The sequence below is a fragment of the Ranitomeya variabilis genome, chromosome 6 (genome assembly GCF_051348905.1).
Source record: "Ranitomeya variabilis isolate aRanVar5 chromosome 6, aRanVar5.hap1, whole genome shotgun sequence".
Lineage (NCBI taxonomy): Eukaryota > Metazoa > Chordata > Amphibia > Anura > Dendrobatidae > Ranitomeya > Ranitomeya variabilis.
In genome coordinates this window covers 485,134,972-485,150,534 of record NC_135237.1, presented here as the reverse complement: position 1 = coordinate 485,150,534, position 15,563 = coordinate 485,134,972, and the positions used below count along the sequence as shown (strand labels likewise).

The 15,563-nt window shown below is 36.4% G+C and overlaps 1 protein-coding gene across 4 annotated transcripts in view; it reads right to left on the bottom strand.

Annotated features, from left to right (window-relative positions):
* ZFHX4 (zinc finger homeobox 4) overlaps positions 1-1,821 on the bottom strand; it is a 217,524-nt gene extending 215,703 nt beyond the window's left edge. For 2 of the 4 annotated variants that reach the window (XM_077270677.1, XM_077270678.1), the window contains exon 1: positions 1-1,821. This exon is cut by the window's left edge. The gene's annotated coding sequence lies outside the window, so the exon portion shown is untranslated. The other 2 variants (XM_077270681.1, XM_077270682.1) reach the window with 2 other exon arrangements.
* Positions 1,822-15,563: the final 13,742 nt, after the last annotated feature.

Sequence of the window (15,563 nt, the reverse complement as noted above, 5' to 3'; positions counted from 1 at the left end):
TTGTTCTGGGTCCGCTGGGTGTGAAAGCATGTGCCATCCGCTGCCTCGCTGTTTGCTTGTGAAGGGCTTGGGAAAAGGAGGAAAGGAAATGAATGTCTTTATTCTGCTAATTATTATCGTTTTAGCCCTGTTTAAAAAAATGGCTGATTAAGTTGAGTGCGCATGTCTTTGTGTGTCTGTTCCTGATATGCACTCTGGGAATGAGAGAGAGCGAGCGAGAAAGAGAGAGAGAGAGGAGAGAGGAGAGAGAGAGGGGGAGGTGTAATTAGTGAGGTGATCAACAGTCTCCAGATTGCAAATGACGTGCAGCCCGGACTTAGAGCCGCTCGCTGGGGCTGCAGAAACCACAACAATAATCAGAAGCAGGATCACAGAGCAGACCATCCACTCCTGGCTGAAGACTTAATTACTAACACACACATGTATACAAACTATAGGGCTTGGGAGAATGAACAGAATCACAAAGATAATCACATACCACAAGAATATATAAAAAAAACAACTCTTAGATTTACCTTGCAAGGCATACAAAAGGTAGGAGCATTTCGACACCACTTACTTCATAGGTGCCCTAGAGTCACCAGTTTTCTAAAAAAAAAAAAAATCAAAATAGACCATTCCAAAAAAAAAATCCTCTAAAAGTGCTAATGATTTTTGGAGATTTTTTAATGAAATTTGAAAAAAAAAATTGCCTAATACTATTACATCCTATGTCATTCTAGATTATAATAAAGCTGATATGGACTGCCATAATTCCACTGTCATTCTATACGTCTTCCCAATCGGACGATCTCCGGAGCATTATTTTACGCTGAAGGAAAAATATCGACATGAAGGAAATATAATTTTCAGCAAATTTTTCCATAAATATTTTGAATTTTTTTTTTTTTTTTTTAAATATACCATTGTTCTGGATCATTACTATAAAGTATACATTCCCAAAGCTACCTGTCTAGATGCTATCATAGGCTATCGTATATTCAGATTTGTCATTCAATGTTGAAAGCGTACACTACACTTGGTGTCAATTACACACACAGAGATATTTTACGTAATCACACACTTTTGGGAACAGAAGTCCCGCAAAGCAAAAGTAAATACGAGTTGAGAGCAAAGGATGTTTACAATGTCAAAAGCCTAAGCAGGTGAACCATAACCTCATGCTGGAACTGATGTGCCTTTTAAGTCCAGGATTCCTGGGCTACACGTCAAAAACTTGTCTTAGGCCTTAAGTACCAAGTCTGCCAAATGCCAGCGGAAAGGGTTAGCACCATTGATGCTCTCGGGCTATTTCAGAGGAATTAAAAAAAAAAAAAATCATACAAGGCACAGACGAGAATTATGGCGAACTACGGGCCAGTAATAAGAACACTTTACTAGAAGACGGTTTTGGCAAGTCCTTTAAGTGATAACATTTGAAAGAGTCTTAAGTTTGCAAATTAAAAACACTTGCCATGCTACACGGGTGCGGAATCCTACTTGGTAAGAACAAAAACAAAAGGTAATAGGGTAAGATTTTTTTAAAGAAAAATTCTATAAGCATAAGAAAAAAGCAGAACCCGCGTAATGGTTCTATGAGACCAAATATGTACCTTATTAGCCCAGAAGACAAGAGACGAAACTGTACTGCGTAGCTGTAAAATCGCTCCTAATCTTCCCAAGGATATTTCTGTGAAAATCTCAAGTGGACTCTAGATTTCTCTTTATTATCTTTACACACACCTACACTCAACAATTACACAGCAATACAAGATGGGTGTGCATATATAATGCAGGCACCAAATAGGTGTGCGAGCATGTGGAAGTGGAGATATACTGTATTGTAATTCGCCAAATAAATAAATACACATATCTTTATATACATATGTATATATATATATATATATACACATATATACATGCGTATATATATATATATATATATATATATATATATATATATATATAGATAGATAGAGATATGTAAATATATATAGATATGTATTTCTCTATACATCTAGATATATATATATACAGTATATATTTAGCTATACATATATATGTATATATGTGTGCGTATATAGTAGAGAAAATACATATGTATGTGTATATATATATATATATATATACACATACATACATACATACATACACATCTATATACTCACACACCCATATATATATATATTTTATTTTTTTCATGTATATACAAATTAGTGGGCCATTCTAAAATAAACATAAAATATATATCACAACTGAGAGTGGTTGACAAGGTGTTTGCATGCAAGTATTTTTCTCATTGATTTTTTTTTTTTAGAATTTGTATAACTTATGCATATATATATTTATCTATCTATCCATGACACCCCCAAAAATGCACGCTGGACATACAAAGGATATATGAGCCCTGTCCTCCTTGCTGTTGTGGGTTTCTTTCTATCTTTGTAAGTATGGTTTGAGTGTTACTGAATTACAGCTAAATGGACAAAAGAGAAGGCAGGGAATGTGAAGAGGTGAGTTCCCATTTTCATTCTTTCCCCTGTGAATGTTTACTGCCCCTCCTAACCCTTTTATTCTCTGCCCTCTCCCTCTCTCTCACTCTCTCTTCCTAAAAATAGTAGCTCTGGGGAGAAAAAAAAAAAAAAAAGATACTGCGGGAAGTTCAGTTAGAAGAAAATCAGGGATGGCCAGGGATCTAGGAAAAATCGAAGAAGGTTAAAGCGGAGAGAGCGAGCCAGGTTGGCAGATGTGAAGGGGACGATACGAAGAGTGCAAGAGAAAGGACAGAGAGGAGGCAGCAGCAACCCGGGAGAGGAGAAAGGAGGGGAGGGAAGGATGGATGAAAGCGAGCAAGGGACGAAGCAAGGAGGCAGGCAGCGTTAGGCAGATCCATTCAGGTTTGTTTTATTAACCTCTGTCATGGTTATTATTTATATCTTCTTTTGCTTTGATTTCTCGCTCTTTTCCTTTTTATTTCTTTTCATTATTTCTATTTTTATGACTCTTCACTCTATAAATTGCCCAGGATCCATGATTCTGCATGTCCCTACTGTCCTTACCCCCCTACTCCCCAGCTTCTTCCTTCCTCAATTTCCTAAGTTCATCAAGTTCATTCATTATTCCGCGAGCATTATTGTCTCAGGCGCTGTTCTAGCTGCAGTATGAGTTAATAGCTGCTTCTTAGTTTATGCAACACCTCTCTCTTATTCTCACTGTTTCTTCTTTCCTATGTGCAGATAATCTCTAGCATGCATCCTCTTTGTAGCCTGTGGTCTTTTGAGAATAGTTGTTATGGTTTCTCTCCTATTCTTGAATTTACATTTATTTTCCCCCTTAAAAAGAGTCATTTATTTCGCTAATCGCCTGTATGTTTTCACTCCCCTTTTCCTATGCTCCTCTTACTGTCATTCCCACCCTCTATCTTATGATCTTGCACAAATGCCTCACACACAACCTCTGATCTCTCCTCTTATCGATATCCCATCCTAACAGTTAACATTTACATCAGTTTGAGGCGAAACGGTGCTACCAGGGCTATTTGATCAGCAAAGCAAACACATAGGGCTAACTGTATCTCTAAAATCTTTCAGTGTATTTATTTTTTTTTGTTGCTGCTGCTTCCAGCACCTAAGGGGTTAACCAATCACCATTACTGGCATAACTAGCAAACTACTGCTCTTTTTATGGGACGTGTGGTCACTTTGCTATGAAAATAAATAATAAAAAAAACATTTATTTGTTCAGTAAATTGATCCCAGCAAACAAGCAAAAGAGAAAATAAATCCATAGTAAGGACATGCTAAAACCTGTAATTACATAGCATCTCCCTTTTAATAGACGTCCCATCACTAATAACTGTCCAAATTCCCTCCCACCCCCCCACCAGCCCAAGGGAAAGCGAATCCATGTCTTTTGACAATGTTCACTAAGTCTATAGACCAGCTCAGTTTGAAACGAGGTATTACAAGATTTCAGTGTTAGAGACCCTTTGTCTGAGCTGGAGACACTTTCAGATCCCCAGCCCCCAATTCTATGGCTTTTCTTGTTGCCTCTCTTCCTCCCGGGGGCTATTTGACAGTGCAGCGTGTTAACTAACCTTTTCCCAAATAAATAAATAATTAATATCAAAATGTAATAATAAAAAAAACACAAAAAACAGCCTTCCAGTGCCAAGAACTTGTTTTTGGTTCCTCATCAGACATCAATCCTAATGCAATTTGTCTCCCATTTGTTGAGATAATGTTGATATTTTTGGCAAAGTCGGATAATTAATTCTAATTGCCTGCAACATACGCACATCATTAGCACCCACTGACATGTACATATGTAAATGTGTTGTAAATACAGTTGCCCCCACTGTCAATTACCTCTCTGCCTTTTAAAGTCACAGCTGATCCAAACTAAACAAACAATTAAGACAAACTTATGGCCGGTGACAATCACTCACTTGGGTTCTTTATTCTGACTTCTGATTGGAAACAAAATAGTCTCGAGAGAAAGGAAATACTTGGCTAGAAAGACTTGGAAAAGTGAGAGCAGGTCCCTGAGAGCATTTCAATTTAATTTTATTCTAAAAGTGCCAATAGAAAGCTTGTTCATCTGAGTAGGATGCTATCAACATGTAACTTTCATGCTACTTTTATCACCCACCGGAGCCTAGGGCAACATTCAGGGTGCAAAGGGCTAGGCAAAATAGAAAGAGGTTAAAAGGAAAGGAGGCAGCTTTTCCTAATCAAATAAGTGACCAAAAAAAACTAAATGCCTGTAAAAGATGTGATAGTGGGGAAACATTGAAAAGGGGCCAAAAAAAAGAGAGCAAAGGTCGCCTAAAAGGAAGCAAGGAGAGCAGAATTATGAACAAAGGCACGGAGCACTAGACTAAAGAGGAACGAAAAAAAAAAAGATGACACGGAAAGGGAGAAGGGAAGGTGGAAAGAGCCAGGGCGCAGACAGGGTTATGGGTTCAGGAGCCCTCTGGGCTTTAAGAGGTCAAAGCTCTCTGACAGCAACCCCCCATTCTAGGCAACCATCCAGTGTTTATAAACAAATCACATCACTGCAGTCCTAGAAGAAAAGCATCCCACTATCTCCAAAGCTCTCCTATGACCCTGACACCAAACCAGAAAAAAAAGAACTCATTGACCTCACTCCAAAAATGACACACTTCCTAAAGTCCTCCAAGAAGCAAACTCATAAGAAAACGCACAAATATTTTGGAATACGTAGCGGACATAATCACCGTGATGATATGAAATAGGTTGTCCCCAGTGATGTATATTATATATATATATATATATATATATATATATATATATATATATATATATATAACAATTCCAAGATCTTTTATAACGATACACTATTTCTTATGAAATCACTCGAAAGAAACCACTAAAAATAAAATATATTAGTATGGGCAATCGAAAGCGTGCAGATGTATAAATATGCTTGTACAAACAATACATCGTTAAACCCAAAGATATTTTTTTCCAAATGTAAAACAAGCTTTGATACAAAAAAAGTAACATAGAAAACATTCAGAAAAAAACCCCCAAAAAGCGCTAAAATAATGCCTAAAAAACAGCAGTACAGATTTAATTGCAGGAAAAAAAACTCACTAACTAAACAGATCAATAGAACTACAAAGATACTGATCCATACAACATACTCCATGAATCTTCAAATATTCCAAAAATTTGCTTCACATATAAAATCATTGTAATAATTGTGTAAAAATATTCTTTCAAATCTTTTTTTCCAAGAAAAACTAAAAGATGAAAGGCAACTATACCTCAGGAGAAAAAAGCTCATCTTCTGTCCTTTGTCTATCAGCCTCCAGTTAAAGCATATGGAAAATGTTTTCAAAATGCCGAGATTTGGCACATTGTCATTGCAAAGAGAGGAGCGCAGTGATGCTGTTATAGAAAATGGGAAATAAATTCAGGATTGGGTGCTGCCTCCTTCAATGCGGATTTATCTAAGTTTAATTTAATATTCTGCAATCACTGTATGATCACATATAATTCACCTGGATTTTTAAGGGCTCCTCTTAAATGCGTTGACCAAGACAGAACAGCCCTTCGATAGATCAATCTGTTTCTTTATTTGCATTATTTTCGTTGTCAATTTTATACCTTTATTAGCATTTTAAAAACTTGCAAGAAAAACAGGCCAGCTTGTAAAAGACATACCATCATGCAGAGATCCTTTAAACCTGACAAATTACCCTAAAAATCCCAAATCACAACACCGTTACTGTGACACCTAAACACCATAAAATGGTTGGTTGTTAAACCCTAAATCTTTAATCAAATTATTGGCATTTCAATTGATTAGATAAACTAAAATCTATACCAGACTACAAGCCCTTTCAAATATTTATCTACTTCATTTTTAAACAAACCACCCCCAACCCCCAAAAATGATTATCAGAAGGCAAATGAGGCATTCTTAAGATATTGAATTACGATAATAAAATTATTTCCACCTGGAAAGGTCTAATAATATAATAACGACAATGATGATAGTAATTATAATAATGAATAATTCAACAACCCTTTGACACACATAAGAGAACATAGTTGAAAAGACAGCATTTTGAGGACATTTCAATACCTTTTTTTGGGGGTGCAGGCGGGGGCTTGGAAATCATAATTTTAATAAAAATCATTTTGGTGTAATTGAAAGGAATAGCTGTGACCTGCATCAGGGAGAGCCTGTGAAAAACAGTGTTCTAACTAGATTTAGAAGGAGCATATGTTGGAAATTAACCGTTGATAAAAAAAATACCTTTAGAATATCTTTAGACAAAGCTTTATAATATTCTACGTACTCATCTCATCTTAAGCTCCAAATGTCTTTACGGATTTTCTGCTAACAAGATTGTAACGAAATCTTCTTCGCAATTACCAATTTTGGGTCCTTTTTTTGCTACATGCTACCATTTGTTTAGCAGGGAGGAATCTACAAAGTGGTGAAATGCAGGCTGCATGCTTGTGGCATTTTGACTGCGACAAGAGGAAGTGTTGCTGTAACGGGTATTATGTTTATTTGATAAAGAAAATCAATGGAAGTGGCTGTAAAGTAGTTAGTGAGGCGTGTGTTTGGGACTCGGGTTGAATAGTGACTCCGACGGGCTGGTCGATCAGCTATAAGAGCTTTGGAAATCTAACCTAACCCTCAGACCATGCTACTTCTTACTCACTGCAACACATGCTCCAATCTGTCTCTTCCCCTCCTGCTTCCTCTGTTAACCCTTTTTCCCTGTGACTTGTCACTCATTATTTCTCTGCTTCTTTTCAGTAGCCAGATTCTCATTCCACATTCACCTATAGTTATTTTATGCAGAATATTATAAGCCTACATGTTCTTAAATCATTTAAAGGATTTTTTTTGGGGGGGAGAGGGATAAAACCATTTTTTTGCATTTTAATATTTGAAAAAAAACATTTTTTTTAATTTATTTCGACAGGAGTTTTGATATGATTTTTAAATTGGTATAGTATTAATAACGATAATATTACTATGACTAATTCATCTACTTGACAAGCATTTTACTATCCTTGTTCTGTACTGTTTTTTTGCACCCTAGTGATTAGGTTGTGTCTATCCAGCGTATGGCTTACCTGGGTTTTCTGTCCATTTTTGCTTGGCTTCCCTTGTTATTGTCTGAAGGGATACCTCAATGCCCTACGTAGGATCAACAATACCTAGAGAATTGCTTACCTCTGCCTCAGACTCTCGGTGGCTTGTGCATGTGGTCAAAATTATAGCTTTTATTTTGGCAGTACAGATATTTTCATCTGTGAAAGGAAACCGACTGCTCACGTTTTTTTTTTTACCTCCTTTTTTTTCTACAACTAATGCATGTCCTTTGAAATATCTCTGTCATATTCATGATTTGTCACTATGCATTGTTTTCTTTCGCTTGATGTCTTTAGCTGCAGAAATATCTCACCCTAATAAATTTGTAACAACAGAAGAGTCCTATGCTATATTGTATTTTTTAACCTTTATTTTTTTAAAGATAAAAATAAAACAAAAATAACAAAAACATATATATGGCATCATTTGTTATTTCTATCTTGCCCCATACTCCCCTGGTATCATTCATTATATTTATTTTGTATTTTAAGGACTTGTTTATTTATTGCAGAACTAATAATTAATATAAAATGATGCACATATAACCGTGCATTTTCTGAACTTATTTGTACATTTCTGACCCCCCAAATCCCAGTTTTCAAGATTTGATTTACATGGGCTTTTCATAAATCATTTTTCCACTCTGCAGCACAGTTTCAGAACCAGATGTACTTGTAAAAGCCACTGATACTGCCTTGTGTATTTGAGAAAAAGAGGCGTCAGGAATAATAAATAGGATAGAAATCATTGTAAAATTCTACAATTTACTCTTTTATGGTCTCTTTGGCTTAATGTGACTATTAACCTGTTAATTATAAAAAAAAAAAAAAAAATTAAATAAAAACAACCATTATATCCAACATGGTGTAAATGTGTATTTTGTCTACAACTCTTTGTGTATTTAATGGTAATAATAATAATCCGCAATATAATAATATCTATGTAAAGCCAATATGATAAATCAGGTTTATTGGGACATTAACCTAGACTTATCTTTTTTTGTTGTAAGATTTTGGGTTTGGGCCTAGTTTTGAGAAGTGTTTTGTAATATTATCAGGTGTGTCAAGAGTAAAGGTTTCATAGCACTTGCTCAAATGCTCTCACGTTCTATATAAAAATAACCCCTCCATTCCCATTGCTCTTTGGTGTAGAGGTCAAAAACACATTTGTTTTTTATTTGAATCCTTTATCATAGTAAATGCAATGCTTTTCACCTACAATAGAAAGAGTCATCCAGCTATTTCATGCGAGAAGCTTAGAGTTGTAACAGTCAAATAATACACAAGTAATAAAGCCATTGCCTAGCTGTCTCCTAGTTTTAGAAACCTTTCAGGACACATTGATGATTCTTAGTCCTAAAACATGCATGTAGCCAGATAAAAATCGAATAAAAAAATGTTAATATTGTAGACTGACACGTATCCAACACTGTCAGGTGTTAAAGAATAGGAGCAAGTCAATGTTTTTAAAACACAACTCTTGAAAATAAAATCTTATTTTTCCAATAAAATCATTCGAGCCATTGATGACTACTAAACCCAATGCTTCTATGGCATTTGGAATGTTGTTTATGTTGCTGATTCCTAACTTAAGCCCTAAGGCCAACTATTAGCATTATTGTTTGGATAGGTTTACTCCAGTTTTAAGCAGTTGTGACATTTTTGTAACTTCTAACAAAACAAATTGAAATGGTTATGGTTGGTATAAAACTAGCACCAAAAGTGTATTAGTAAAAGAAAAATAAGTTCCAAAAGACTACATTAGCCCTGGTCAAACAATGTAGCATTGTACGATTGACAAAACGAGTTCCATGTTTAATAGTATGGCTTATGGCTAGCAGTAGAAATACCCACTCTTCTGGAGTTATCATACATCTTCTCTACCACCTTCACCAGCGCAATCACTGCAAATCAAAATTAAACTAATCCCTGCCATGTCTTGACAACTTGTAAAGATGATCTTCTTGCTTCTCTTAAATCCTGGTAATAAGAAAATCCTCAGCAGTTATCTCTTGAAAAGTTGTAAAAAAAATGTTCCTTGAAGTCATTCTCCTAACCCTGCTTCAGCTAGATCTTCCTCACAGATGACTGGGTGTGTTCAGTCAGGTAGGACATGGGCTTGTCCAATTAAACCATTCAATTGTCTTTATCAGCTTGATTCTTGAGAAAAAAAAGTCATCACATTCGGTTTGAGTGAGTTCAAAATACATCTAAGGCTTCGAATAACACTATTCTTTTAAAGTTACACATCTGTCCAACATCAGTGGTTAGAACTTTGCCTGATAATCCAGGCAAGGAACATTTATATTGCCGCCTTGTTCTTACCATTATGATGAAACTTCAAACTTACTGCCATGGGCCTGCAACCTCTAGCCATGATCAATACAGTGGAGAGAGTGACTCGCCTAGCACATCAAAGTGGAGCTATTGTAGAGAGGCACCAAGACAGAAGGATGAAGTGTTGAGGATTATAGTGCATGAAATCATTTTCCGGCTGCAGCTACTACTACATTAAGTGGTGTATTCAACAAGCCCCGTAAAAGCAAATTGCATAGTGATCAGACCAAAATTCCACTGACTTTGTGTGTGATATAGGATGAATGGAACAATAAGACTCCTCCATTTCATGAGTAAGTGCAGCACTTGTGCCAGTGACATCTTATTGAAATGTAAATACTTTCGGTACATATTGCACAATTGGAGACCAAAATGGCACAATTGAAGAAGGAACAAAATAAAAAAAGATACTTTATTGACAATGCATTGCTTTTCACTCTTCCTTATGTTATGAATACAAACTTCCCTTTGATCGTGTGTCATGGCAACATATCAACCTTCTATATATTCAATTATTGCTAAGGACATATAGCTCTTAAACCAATGGGACTACCTTCATTTTTTAATATTCTTTCTATCCATCCTCTGTCTATCACCAGTCACAGAACTGCTAGGAGACATATTCCATTTGATCTCATACCCAATACACAATAATGTAACTTAATTGAGAGATATGTTTAAGTGCAATTATCTCTGGAATTAAATCCCAGAAGGCTTTGTTCATACAATTAAGCTTTTCCATAGGCTTACATTACCTCATTTACAGAAAAGTATGCAGCCTCAGGTAACCTTTGAATACCAGCAATTATGACATTATGACCTGCTAAATCACAGTGCAGTAGGGTTTATACCATATAGAGACAAGGTTCGTAAAATTCCAAGTCAGATAAAACTACTATAAAGCAACAGCATCTTCTTTATCTCCAATACTTAGGCTTTGTATTTGGTGGAATTGCAATATTCTGATATCATGTTATTATTTATTTTCACGTGTTTATCCATGATAAATATTAAGTCTTTATAGCATGAACGTGCACATGTATGTCATTGAAAATATTTCATTTCGGAGGTATCTATACTAAAAGAAAAGAAAAAAAAAAACTGTAGCGTCAACAATGCAAAGAGCAACCTGGCCATACATATATAAGATCAAAGTCAGTCACACTGGATCAGTAGGATTTTCCAAGAAGCCAATATAGATTATACTTTTATGACTGTTCCTCAATTTAAAATTTTGGTCACATTTCATGGAAAAAAAAAAAGATTGGGCATGCTTGAGTTCTAGTTGTCCTATACTCTGGTGCCGTAAGAGATGTCACTTTCAGGAATCTTAAGCATATGGACAGCTTAAGAGTGGCTGAATAGATTAGATTAATGGTAGCCTCTCTCGACGATTTCAGTAGCAAAACTTGAAAAACAAATAATCTAAAGGAAATTTGTTTGGCATATGTTAGGGGAAAAAAAGATTGGGCATGTTAAAAATTCAGCATGCCTGATCGTTTGTTCTCACAAGATATAAGCTGCTATGGAGTTTGACGGCAACTTTTTAGATTCAGAACGCATACATACTAGGTTGAACCATGCATTCAGATGAATGTGGAGTTTGTTAGGAATAGCAGTTACCCATTGCATGTTCAGCCAATAGGTAATAAATATGTATGGCTAGTAAGTTAACCAAGTTCTATTGCAACTAGCAGAAAAAACATCTAAATATTACATAGAGCCTTTAAACTTTTATGGGAAAAAATGAACATTATGTTTGCAAATCACTGACACAAGGTCTCTTGTAAAACTGTCCGTTTCTAAGAGGTAAACTGGCCACTGCGATGGCTGAAGCACGTGAGCACTGCAAGTTGCCAGTCACTCAATGCCATTTATTATAATGAAACACCGGCGTCATCAGAAGTAATTCAAAGGTTCCTGGTTTCTTTCATAAATATAACTAGAATGAGAAGGTTCATTCTACAAGAACAATGAGTTCACAATTAGGGTTGAGAGGACCCGTGGAAGTTTGGATTATCGTACCCTACTTGAACTTTTTTCCAAAGTTAGTTTTCAGTACCAAAACTTTATTTGAACTTGAACCAGAATCCAAACTCCTTTAAAAACAATGAGGACCCAATCTTTTCATCTGGAAAATTCTCTCTCTCTTCCCGGACTTCCCCGGAACTCTGAACATTGCAACAAACTTCTGGGAAAAGTCTGTTTTCGGTGTTTACCGGTATGAACCCTGAACTTCTAAGATCGGATTGGCTTTTCTTTATAACCAATAAATAACACTTTAGTTTACTGAATCAGTATTTATCAGTAGTGGACAACTTTTGATAAATGTATCTTAATTTTTTTATTTTATTTGCTCCTAAATGTTTAATTTTATCATCTCATAATCATTCACTTTTATGGAATTGCAAGTCAATTGTGCATAGTGGAAAGCAAAAAATGATTTGGGAATATACTTGTAATTCCCAAGTCGACAGCAGCAAATCTGAAGAGATAGAGCTGAATAGAGGAGGGACCAAGAAGTAGCCTTAGCCAATGATGTGACAGGAGATAGTCTGGAATCTATCTCCCTGTAGCCTAGCTGCACTCGTAGATCACTGCTCCTCCAGAAGACCTTCTTCACATATGCTATTTTTCAGCAATATTACATGCTTTTAAAAGCACAGCATGATTTTAATTCCCCTTTTCAACAACGGCAAAGAAACATCACCCCAAAAAAGCTACAAAATCGAAATGTTTGTATGCATGTAGACAAAGTATTAATATTTCACCACTTCAAAGCATCACTGATAAGTGATGAGACAAAATTTAGATGAGTATAAACAGAAAAAAAGGGAAAGGTGTATGTCATCCCTTTATACTTTTCTTGCCTCATGATCCATTCCAAAACTGTTGACAATGCTTTGACACAAAAATAAACTTCTACGTTATTAAGTGTGTAAAGATGAAAACATTTATTTTATTTTATGTATTTTTTTAAAAGGCCAAAAAGTACGAACATACATAAAGAAAAGACTATGCAAGTAATAAAAAAATATTCTGCTATTGCCTTTGCCAAAAAATTATTGGTGACATATTGCACAAACTAAATTACAATTTTATACAGCTTGGTATAAGGGTGGTTGACAGAAAAGGTGGTCTTTTTATGCAGACTTCAGGATGTTCAAGACGTGAATTTTTTAGTTGGTTCATGTGATAATTAATCTTGTGATCTTTACATTGTGTTCCTAGATTATGCAGGGGAATCAGGCATAATGTGTTCCCAAATGTTTAAAATTATGTGTGATCGAAAAACAAACAGAAAGCTATGTGATGTGCCACTGCTTCCTGCCGTGAACTTCATTGCCAGACAAATTACACTTTTATTTAGAGTGAATGTATCAACTTTTGACTATAATCCAAAGGTCAATTTCCTTGAGAAAGTCAAGAAATTAAATAATTATCAGTGATTTATTGTTTGACAATTTTAAACTTACTTTTGTTTTTAAAGAATCATATTATTATGTCTACACTTAACTGTTGCCCTGTGAAAAAAAATATTCTTATATGTCTGATTACTTATTTGCAGTGTCAATGATAATTGCTACTTCTACAGGGTGTCCCTAAAGTCTGGACACATAGAAATTGTCATTAACTATAACCGCTGCATGACCAGCTCTACCCTCTCCTAGTGTATCCTCACCCATCCCCTGTAGACTGTGAGCCCTCGCGGGCAGGGTCCTCTCTCTTCCTGTACTTGCGTGTGCCTTGTTTTACTCATGTTTATTGTACTTGTCTATATTTGCCCCGTTCACATGTAAAGCGCCATGGAATAAATGGCGCTATAACAATGTATAATAATAATAATAATAAATAATAATTTTAATTAATTTAATTTAACTATAATAATATTTTGGAAAGCGCATCAAGCTTTGCATCGCAAATAATGGAAATCATATTGAAGAACTTATCTAATATTCCAATTGAATAAAATGTTTTTAATACATTTCATTTCCTGAAAATATGTAGTTTTGCCTATGTGTCAAGACTTTAGGGACACCCTGTTCAATGACTGTTGAATGCAATCAAAAGTGGTAATATAAAAAAAAATTAGTGGAAAGCAGACCCTGACCAGTTCAAGACCATCGTTCTGAACCACACACATTTTTTTCATACATACACTGTAAAACTTTTTGTAGTTTGTTTATTCAAATAAATTGGCATGTTATATGTGGGGCTTGTAAGGAAAATCACACGCGAGGAAAGCCAGGGGATACGGATATCCCCCTGCCGTCACTAATCTGTGACGGAGCTTCCACAGTCACAGCTCTCTGGCGCCCCCTTACCCTCAGGTCAGTCAGGGAACTGCACCTAGGATGAGTAGTCACCGGAGAGGCTGCTCTGTCACGTACTGGTTATCAGGGCACTCTGCAGTGAGGGTGGTATATATATCACCAGTCCCAGGTTGGAAACATATATATAAACCCCTGATCCATCACTGCCAGGATCCCCCAATAACACCCGAACAGTATGCTGCCACCAGTTCCTCGTTAGATAAAAGCCAGGTCCATTAACAAGCTTATATCGGGTCAGAAAACAACCCCAGGTAGCGTATAAGTACTAGCTGAACTCACGGACATGTGAAACCGGGTTTCAAGATAAAAGAGCAGCCCAAGATTAATTGATATTTTAATTGCTGAAAGGCACACTAGATACTACAAATATATACAGAGTAATATACAGATATTACAGCCAGAAGTACAGATAAAAGTAGGGTACAGGTTGGGATTGCAGTTAGCTGTATGTGTCACGTTACCGTTTCTTATCACGTTTGGATGGAGGGAAGCTCTCATATCCACAGGCACCTTCTTAGTTTCTGGTCCGTCTCCACACGTGACGCTACGTGGCTTCCATGGCAGAACAAAGACAAAGGCTAAAGTTGTGTAGCTAGCTTTTAACCCCTAGCTTACCCCTTCCCATATTTGCCACTGCACCTCTGGGTTGGACTGAATTCTCCTCTCTTGACCTCCTAGCTGAAATAATTCCCAATATCTAGGATGGATCATAACTTCCCGTGGGGTCCAAACGGGACGACTGATGTCTCAACGGGTTCATTTGGGCTGGACCGATACGGAGAGTCCAAACTTGCAACGGCTAAGTGGTTCTGGAGAGCCAGTCTTGATAGCTCGTTATCCAGGACAGCTAGGGAAATATAAGATGCACGGATGTGTGTGGAGGGCTCCCAGGGTTCTGGTGGTATATTGGACTTAACCCTGAGATGTACGGTACTCTCATAATTCATCTCTCGGTGTCAGTGCCTAAGTGTCTACACTTTCCCTTGATGGTTGATTGACCTTGGCCGCCTTGCACAAAAGACAGCAGGGAGTCCCAGCTCTGCTCCTACTTGCCTTCATTAACAAGTGGCCTCTAATTCTCTGGCCATATGGTAAAGTTCTGTTATTTTTGGAATTGTGTACTTATCCCAAGGGTGGGGGCCACTTCAGGAGTAGAAAGTGAGATCTCTGAATAATCTATTGGGCCTGAATTAATAATTTCAAAATGTAGTCTGCCTCGTCCCTCACAGTCGGGTGAAATTTTTATGTTATTTTCATACTTTCTTTTTTT